The 9,646-nt window shown below is 45.0% G+C and overlaps 1 protein-coding gene across 5 annotated transcripts in view; it reads left to right on the top strand.

Annotated features, from left to right (window-relative positions):
- Positions 1-5,134: 5,134 nt before the first annotated feature.
- Positions 5,135-9,646, top strand: part of USP44 (ubiquitin specific peptidase 44) — a 37,037-nt gene continuing 32,525 nt past the window's right edge. For 2 of the 5 annotated variants that reach the window (XM_025402313.1, XM_025402314.1), the window contains exon 1: positions 8,093-8,165. The gene's annotated coding sequence lies outside the window, so the exon portion shown is untranslated. Of the gene's footprint in view, positions 5,350-8,092; positions 8,420-8,661; positions 8,946-9,646 lie in introns of those variants that run through there. The other 3 variants (XM_025402311.1, XM_025402316.1, XM_025402312.1) reach the window with 3 other exon arrangements.

The raw sequence follows: 9,646 nt of genomic DNA, 5'->3' as shown, positions 1-9,646 counted from the left end.
ATCCACCCACGTCAGCTTCCCAAAGTGCTGGGATTACAGGTGTGAGCCACCGCACCCGGCCCTTTTATCTTAAATTAATTAATTAATTTATTTATTTTGAGACAGAGTCTCACTCTGTCACCCAGGCTGGAGTGCAATGGCACAATCTCGGCTCACTGCAACATCTGCCTCCCAGGTTCAAGTGATTCTCCTGTCTCAGCCTCCCTAGTAGCTGGGATTACAGGCGTGTGCCATCACGCCCAGCTAATTTTTTGTATTTTAGTAGAGATGGGGTTTCACCATGTTGCCCAGGCTGGTCTTGAACTCCTGAACTCAAGCAATTCACCCACCCCGGCCTCCCAAAGTGCTAGGATTACAGGCGTGAGCCACCGCACCCGGCCCTTATCTTAAATTTAATATGATGTTATGGGCATAAGCAAATAAATATTTAAGTCATCCCTTATTACTACCATTGATTTTTTTTTTTTGAGACAGAGTCTTGCTCTGCCGCTGGGGCTGGAGTGCAGTGGCCGGATGTCAGCTCGCTGCAAGCTCTGCCTCCCAGGTTTACGCCATTCTCCTGCCTCCCGAGTAGCTGGGACTACAGGCGCCCGCCACCTCGCCTGGCTAGTTTTTTGTATTTTTAGTAGAGACGGGGTTTCACTGTGTTAGCCAGGATGGTCTCGATCTCCTGACCTCGTGATCCGCCCGTCTCGGCCTCCCAAAGTGCTGGGATTACAGGCTTGAGCCACCGCGCCCGGCCGATTCTACCATTGATTTTTAAGAAAAGATTATTTCATAGGCATTTAATGGTGAATTTATAGAAGTTTCCTTTTATGATCATTCCTGTGGCATTTTGGAGTTTTCATCCAAATAGACAAAATAAAACTTTATACTCGTGAAAAACATCCCATTACATGTCATATTTCAAGCTTTTTTTCCCCTATAATGCTTGATTCATCCTTCATTATTTTTTTAAAGATTAGGAGCCACATATTTAGGACATTTAAAAAATCCAAGGACCAGACAGAGTGGCTCACGCCTGTAATTCCAGCACTTTGGGAGGCCAAGGTGGGTGAATCACCTGAGGTCAGGAGTTTGAGACCAGCCTGGCCAACATGGTGAAACCCCGTCTCTACTAAAAATAAAAAAATTAGCTGGGTGTGGTGGCAGGTGCCCTGTAATCTCAGCTACTCAGGAGGCTGAGGCAGGAGAATCACTTGAACCTGGGAGGTAGAGGTTGCAGTGAGCCGAGATCGTGTCATTGCACTCCAGCCTGGGCGACAAGAGTGAGACTCCATCTCAAAAAAATCCAAGAAATTCATATCAAGTATTCATTATGCTTAATTCTTTAAACACTAATTTCAAAACCAAAAATAAAATGAAATAGATAGGGACTATCTACCTTACACACAACCTCCCTTCCCCCAGAGAGTTTCCCTTAGAAATGTGGCTTTCAAGGCTGGGTGCAGTGGCTCACGCCTGTAATCCCAGCGCTTTGGAAAGCCCACATGGGTGGATCATTTGAGCTCAAGAGTCCAAGACTAGCCTTGGCAACATAGTGAAACCCCATCTGTACAAAAAATACAAAAATTAGCTGGGTGTAGTGGCATGTACCTGTAGTCCTAGCTACTTGGGAGGCACAGGTGTGAGGATTGGTTGAGCCTGGGAGGTCAAGGCTGCAGTGAGCTGAGATCATGCCACTGCACTCTTGGGTGGCAGAAAAAAAAAAAAATGTGTTTTTTCTAGGAGTTAATCACTGGTTAGCTAAGGAAAAGGGGCTTACAGACACTATTTACAGATTACTAAATCAATGATTGCTACCACGAGGTACTTTGACGTAAAAAGAAGCAACCTTAAGATGGCAGAGAAAAACAGGTTGATCATCCTAGCTCTTACACATGAAGAATTGTTAGCTCTTTTCATTGTACGCATACATCCTGAAGAGACAGTTTGTGGTTTCCTTTAAATGATGCAATATCACACTGCATTGAGGTGGTTTTCTATTTACTTTTCTTATCTTTTACAACCCAGGAGCGACACTGCAGGATTTCAATTTCCAAATGGTTTGGCAAGATGTAAATAATTATACAAACAACTACAGTTATCCATCTACACTTTCCTCATTCTACTATTTTTTTTTAAAAAAAGAAATGGGGTTAAAAACACGTATAGAGTATAAAAATAAAACTTTGGTACCCCAATAATCTCTCCCCCATGAAAAGTTACTAGTATCTTTTTGGCATGGTTTACTAAAACTTTAAGAGTTGAAATTTCTACCTCTAGTGCCATTCCTTTTCTCCCTCTGCCTTTCCAGATCCTTTCCCTCCCTACTATGAGACAGGGAAGCTAAAATATTATTGCCATGTTTCTCAGAGTAATAGAATTAATTTTAACCTTTATAGCACTTGTCCTTGAATTGACTATTACTTTAGTACAGAAGTAAAACTTGATTTAAGGGAATACCGCTTATCTATTCTGAGTGAGGTTCTGTATTAATTGCTATAGGGGTTATAAATATGAACAAAAGTCTGTTCCTGACTTCACAAAACTTTACAGGGTAATAGTAACCCTAAGAGAGAAATAATGATAAACACACTGACTTTTCTCCTTATAGTTTAGGCAGTTTCCATGGGCAAAACCTCATTTGATCCTTAAAACATTATTGTGAAGAAGATAGAATGGATACTATTTTCCAAACTCTACAAATGAGATAGAAATTTTTAAAATCCTGAAAGGATTGCAAATAACTAGACAAATTATTATAGCAAAATGAATTGTAATTATATATGTGCGTATGTGTATATATGTGTGTGCGTACGTGTATATATATGTGTGTGCGTGTGTGTATAGTGTGTGTGCGTGTGTATTCTGCTCTCATCACCTCCCATAGCTTATCCTTGGAAAGAAAGTACCTTGGCTTAGGAAAATATCTATCCTACTGATCTGTCACAATGTTTAAAATGTCATTTTAGAAATTCCATACTCTGGATGTCTACAGGAGGTTCCATTAGAACAGATTAGAACAGTCTTAGAGAGAAATGAAAACAAAAATACTAAACACTAATAATACAAAGTAGATAACTTAACTTCATAACTGAGCTCCTTAGATAATGACAGGTTGGGGCCAGGCATGGTGGCTCATGCTTGTAACCCCAGCACTTTGCGGGGCCGAGGCACTAGGATTGCTTGAGGCCAGGAGTATGAGACCAGCCTGGGTAACATAGGGAGAACCGCTCCCCCAACCCCCACATCTCTACAAAAAATCAATTAGCCAGAAGTTGTGTCGCATGCCTGTGGTCCCAGTTACACAGGAAGCTGAGGTGGGAGGATTGCTTGAGCCTGAGAGGTCAAGGCTGCAGTGAGCCATGATCACGCTACTGCACTCCAGCCTAGTGACAAAACCCTGTCTCTATTTTAAAAATAAATAAAAAGAGAGAGATAATGGAAGGGTGGGGTACCTGTCCTGAACAAAACGGGAAAAGTTTTAATGGGAAGGAAGAGAGAAAGACTGCAGTAAAGCCCTGGACACAGCAGCCTGAGGATCCCTGTAAAAGTGAGCCTACAGTAGGCCAGGCATGGTGGCTCATGCCTATAATCCCAGCACTTGGGGAGGCCGAGGTGGGCGGATCACAAGGTCAGGAGTGGGAAACCAGCCTAACCAACATGGTGAAACCCCGTCTCTACTAAAAATACAAAAATTAGCCTGGCGCGGTGGTGCATACCTGTAATCCCAGGTACTCAGGAGGCTGAGGCAGGGGAATTGCTTGAACCCAGTAGGTGGAGGTTGCAGTGAGCTGAGATCGCGCCACGGCACTCCAGCCTGGGTGACAGAGTGAAACTCTGTCTCAAAAAAAAAAAAAAAAAAAGAAAAGAAAAGAAAAGAAAAAAGAAAAACTGAGTATAGGGTGGAGGTGGAGTGAACGTTTAAAAGGGGGAGAAATGGATTCACTTCACAATTTTGCTTCCATTAATACCTAAACCCTGGGGCTCAGGGTTTCAGTTTCCAGTAGGCCTACATTGGAAATTCACCTCCAAGGTACAAGTTTCCCTGACAGACCACCAAATAAACAATGATCTTTTAAAAACAAATCAACTTTGGTACCATCTACTCAGCTGGCATTTACCTTCCTTACCTGCTACCACCCTCATTCTTAAAGAAAAAAAGGCGAATTCTAAAGCCCCTGCTACTCACTTTCCTCCAGTAAGACTGTAGCTTACATCTGCTGTTCTTTTTTCCATACTACTCTCTCAAATCCTTTCTTTCATATTTGCCAGAAGTTTAAGGTCGTTTGGGTTCCTCTCATTTAAAAAGTTCAATTGAAGTGTGTTGCTACACCTTAATCAAAAGTTTATGGCTGAGTTCTTTAGCGTTTCTTTACCCACTTCCTCTGTTCAATCCTTCATCTCCTCATAACCATTGAAATGAATGCTATGAATATCTCAATCTCTTAGCATGGTGCCAGGCATGTAGGTGTTCAAAAAAATGTTAAACGAATCTTAGTTATTAGGTAAGAGCATTGTCTGTAAAACTGAAAAGTCTTAAAAGCAGATTCCTAAAATTTAATAAGCTCATAAATTCTTCAGTCTGCAATTAGGATTCCTGAAATATTCTTTGATTCATGAAAGACTGGACTAGGAAATTCTAAAAATCGACATAAAGCATAAAAAGCCACTCTGAGGTTAATGAAATTTATAATGTTTTGTCTTCTTTTAATTCATTCATACTTTTCTCTCAGGATACAAAGGGCAAAACTAGTCTGTGTAGTACCTCAGAATTGAGTAGTTACACACTCATTAGGTTTCAGAATCATTAAAATTTTATCTTATTTAGGATACTGCTTACCTTGGAAGGGCAAATTGCCATTTCTCTCCATCTGGGCATCAGGGAAACAAAGGAAATCCCCCTAAACATCACTTCCACACCCCTATATTATGCTAAGGAACTTCCAGTTGATTCATTAGGCATTTCAGCAGTGTTTTTGGCCGGTACTAGGAACTGTGGAGAGGTATAGAAAGGGAGCAAGTGCACAGTCCCGGCCCCCAGAGAGGTTACGATGCAAATAGAAGCAGGCTCAGAACTCGGAACAAAAGCAGTGACTGCATAATAATGCACTGCTGGGGGTGGGGGATGGGAATCTGCATGCCCGGCTGTGACTTCAGGAAAGCAGTTTCCAGGTGGTGAGAGTTTAAGCCAGACCTGAAAGAAGTTGATTTGTAATGATTTGCAGGGGGCCACTGGAGGCAGCGGCCAGTACTTTTCACTTAGGAGATCAGCATCTGCCCTGATGGAAAGTGGGCAATCCTACAGGGACCTCTGAGTTGTCCAAAGGCCGACCTGGAGAAAGACTGATTTTGAGGTTTTAACAGGTAAGTTTGGGGACATCACTGATGAAGGTGGGCAGGGGAGGAGGATTTTTTCTTTTTTTTAATGTTACAGTAAAAAGCTTAGATTCGATGACATGGGTAAAAAACAAATAGGAAAATGTAAGGAGAAGAATGATTATGATTGCTATGTAAAAATGAAATTGCAATAGAGAGGATCTGGAGCTCAGGAAAGGAGCTAGAGCATGGTATAACTTAGGCCTAGGTAGTGAAGATCATGAATAAAATGGTAGCTGAGGAAATTTCAAAGTTGAAAAAGTAGTAATAAGTATGAAGAAAAAGCTAAACTACAAACATCTGCTCTTTAATTACTAACACTAGTAATGAGAATTTCTTGTCTCCAGCCTCTTCCCTTCCCACTCCTCACCTCTTCCTAGCTTACATCATTGTATTAAGGCATTTTATTGAAGATACTATTCAGCACTCTCCACCTATGCTTTACACAGCTTGCCTCTGCTTTTCTTCCCATTCCACTCTTTCTCTTCATTTATTCACATCATTTTAGTCCTTAAAAGACCCCGCCCAATTACTAGACCAGAGGGAGGCAACTAAGACTCTTCATATCTCCCAAACGACCTTCCAGAATGGTTTTATGGCATTATAATAGGAACGAAAGAGTTTTGATTTTTCTATTATTAATATTTTACTTTCAAGGAATTACAGGAAAAACCATATTGCATGCCAGAAATACTTAAATTTTAAATATTTCATCTTAAGAGATGCCCTTATGTAATGCTTTTAACGCATTTGAGAAATTCAGGTAGTGGGCAAAAGTACAAGATAGAGGTTAGATGTTTTGAGTGGGAGAAGTGCACTGGGGTCATTATTGAATCAGAATTATTATGCACTTAAATATATAGAAAAAAGAACGAAATGAGTATTAAACTACCCAAATTCATCCCTTTAATCTTTATTTGCATGACTACATTTTATGCAGTTGTAACCTTCACGTACATATTTGGTATTTTTCAAACACGAATTGATTAGACATTGTTGCTATTTTGTTATCTATATTGTTAACATAAGAACTTCCTGTGTTACTATATCAGATGGTTTTTTTGTTTGTTTTTTTTGTTTTGTTTTGTTTTTTCTTTTTTTTGAGACAGAGTTTCCCTTTTGTTGCCCAGGCTTGAGTGCAATGGCGGATCTCGGCTCACCACAAACTCCGCCTCCTGGGTTCAAGCGATTCTCCTGCCTTAGCCTACCGAGTAGCTGGGATTACATGCGCCCGCCACCACGCCCAGATAATTTTTGTAGTTTTAGTAGAGACAGGGTTTCACTATGTTGGCCAGGCTGGTCTCGAACTCCAGACCTCAGGTGATCCACCCGCCTCAGCCTCCCAAAGTGCTGGGATTACAGGCGTGAGCCACTGCGCCTGGCCTCTATGTCGGATCTTTTTTTTTTTTTTNCTGTCGCCCAGGCTGGAGTGCAGTGGCCGGATCTCAGCTCACTGCAAACTCCGCCTCCCGGGTTCACGCCATTCTCCTGCCTCAGCCTCCCCAGTAGCTGGGACTACAGACGCCCGCCACCTCGCCCGGCTAGTTTTTTTTTTGTATTATTTAGTAGAGACGGGGTTTCACCGTGTTAGCCAGGATGGTCTCGATCTCCTGACCTCGTGATCCACCCGTCTCGGCCTCCCAAAGTGCTGGGATTACAGGCTTGAGCCACCGCGCCCAGCCCTATGTCGGATCTTAATTAGCCATTTCCTGTTAGAATCCTGCCCCGCTCCTTCTCGCCTTTTCCAGTGTTTGGATAATATGCTGTGAATATCTTTGTGCACTCATTTCTTTATTCAGGTCACACCACTGAAACATACTCCCCAGAATAAAATTGATGATGAAGAGATAGGAACAATTTTATAGCTTGTCTTACATATTGCAAGATTTTGCACTGCACTGATATATTGTTAACTCTGCATGTTTGTCTTCTTTTTAAGCTCTCCTTGAAGAGTTTTTAAATTTTCAGTATACTCCACAGGGTGGCCAAAGTAGAACTGGCTCGTCATTGAGTATAGGTTCAGTTAAAAACAAAAATCTGGCTCAGAGTTGAGCACAAAGAATCCAATAAGTATAAATGGGTTAATTTTCAGGTACCTTAGCCTTGACTAGTTCCTGTTTTCCAGATGTCCCCTCCTTTTCCTTTTCGATATCTACTTCATTATTTAAACGGGCAATTTCGGCTTAGGCAGTTCTGGATAGCGGTGCCTCTCCTGTATCCATTCTGGAACCTCTCTCGCCCTTCTGCTGTGCGAGGAAACCCAATTCACAGCCGTCATCCCCACTGAAGTTACACCCAGGGGTCGCTTCAAGAGGGAAACGTTTTCTGTAAGAATTTCTATGCCAGTAAATTGGGGAAGGTTTTAAAGATAACGGAATTTGCCACGCGTTTCTGCGAAACAATTCGACGTTGTGTAAATCGCAGAAATTCCGGCAAGGACTAACGACGTCCGTGGATGATTCTGCGGCTCACAGGCACACAGGACACTCAGGGTTTACCCTCCCGGGTTCCGACGGCACGACAGGTGCGAAGCCCGCCGGGGGAGGCAGTGCTTGTTGTCGGCGCAGACCCACGTGCGGCGCTGGGGACCGTCTGTGGCCCCGATCCCCCCACGAGGCGCGGAAGGCGGCCGCCGGCAGGTTCTCGGTGCCCGCGCAGAGCCGGCCCGGGGGCGGGGCTGTGGGAGGGGCGGGGCCTGCCGCGCGTCACTGCTGTCGTAGCCGCCGGACCCGGTCGCCGCGGCCGCCGAACCGGGGGGCGGGGGGCCGGGGTGAGCGCTAAGATGGCCGCCCCGGCTCGGGCTGGTGAGTGTGAGCGAGGGCGCGGGCCGCGGCGACTGGCGGAGTGAGGACCCCTGCGGGAGCGGACGTGCGACGGCAGCCCCCGGGCCGGGAGGCACCTGGGAGAGTATTCCCGCCGCGCAAGGCGCTGGGGTCCTGAGGGAGGGAGAGAGAGACGGGGGCTACAGGGGCTGCGGGCGCGCGGAGGGGAGGGAACCGAGGGGCGCGCGGCGGCGACGGGTCCGGCGAATTTTGAAGTGGCCCCCTGGGAAGTTTCGGTGGGTTCTGCGGTGCTCGGCCCCGTCCCGGCGGCCGCCTCACGAGTGCCCGGAGATGCGGCGGCCAGGGGCAGCGGGCTGGAGCGGGCGAGCTGGGGGAGAACCGGCGCGGGCGGGGGCTTCGAGGACGCGGAGGGGCTTCGCGCTGACCCCGGCACGAGCGTCGCGGAGAGGCTGGTGCGGGCTGGGTGCTGTGTGGAGCACGCACTGCCTGGGTCCAGCCGCATCCTTCCCGCTGCCCGGATTACAGCGAGGGGATGCTCGAAGCCCCGGGGCGCTTCGGGAGGGCGGTTGTGGCGCTCGGTTTACCGGCGTCTTGCCCGTCTCCTCTCCATCGATCGATCCCCGCGCTGCCGGCACCTGCTGCCGCTTAAAGATCTCAGTGCTTGAAAATCAGCTTCCTAAAGCCATTCCCGATGGCCTTCGATGGGAAAGAATGCCATATGGCTGAATTCATTATGGGGGATAAGAAATATGTCAGTGTGGGCGGAGGGGAACCTGTTAATACGTTCAAATTTAAGAGTAGGTAAGACACTATTCCCCGCCCCCATGAAAAAAGAAAGTGAAATATAGTAATTGTTTCAAATGCAAGTTTGAGCTGTTGTTAAATTCTACTAATAGCTGGATAATTTCTCGCATTTTTTATACTGCAAGCAAAACTATTTAGGAACCTTGGGAGGTTCACTTTCTCCTCACACCAGTCCCCAAGTCCCCCCACTCCCGCCACCTTTTAAGCCTTAATTGTATCTGGGCAAGTAACGGAGATTGTGAAATTTGCATGGAAATAAGACCTTCAGGTCCTGCACTTGAATTCTTTATTATCTGTTAAGTAGCTGCCTGTGGGGGTGAAGTAGGGCTGGTGACTTTTGGGGCCTGGGATTCCATTTTGAGTTGTGTTCACAACGAGCATTTGGTGTAAACAAGGAAAAAGAATGGGCTGTTCACTGTGGTGAAATTCGGAAAGCCAAATAGGAGTTAAGCACATGCTTATAGAATATTTCATAATCTCAATGAGATTCAATATTCAGTTGCCTTGAAAGAGGTGAAAGTTTGTATTCTTGGAACTCTAATCGTTTTGTCCTTAATTTAGCATCTTGGGATATTTTAAAGAGCGTTTAAATGTTTTGGCACATTCAAGTTTTCTCTCCCCATTCTAGCTTTTTTCACACTAGCCATTAGTTTTGCATAGGTTCGATGTCAGATTTTTCAGTCCAGTAGTTATCACTG

This window comes from Theropithecus gelada, chromosome 11 (assembly GCF_003255815.1).
Source record: "Theropithecus gelada isolate Dixy chromosome 11, Tgel_1.0, whole genome shotgun sequence".
Classification (NCBI taxonomy): domain Eukaryota; kingdom Metazoa; phylum Chordata; class Mammalia; order Primates; family Cercopithecidae; genus Theropithecus; species Theropithecus gelada.
Note: the sequence above shows the minus strand (reverse complement) of the source record. Positions and strands in the feature narration are given on the sequence as shown.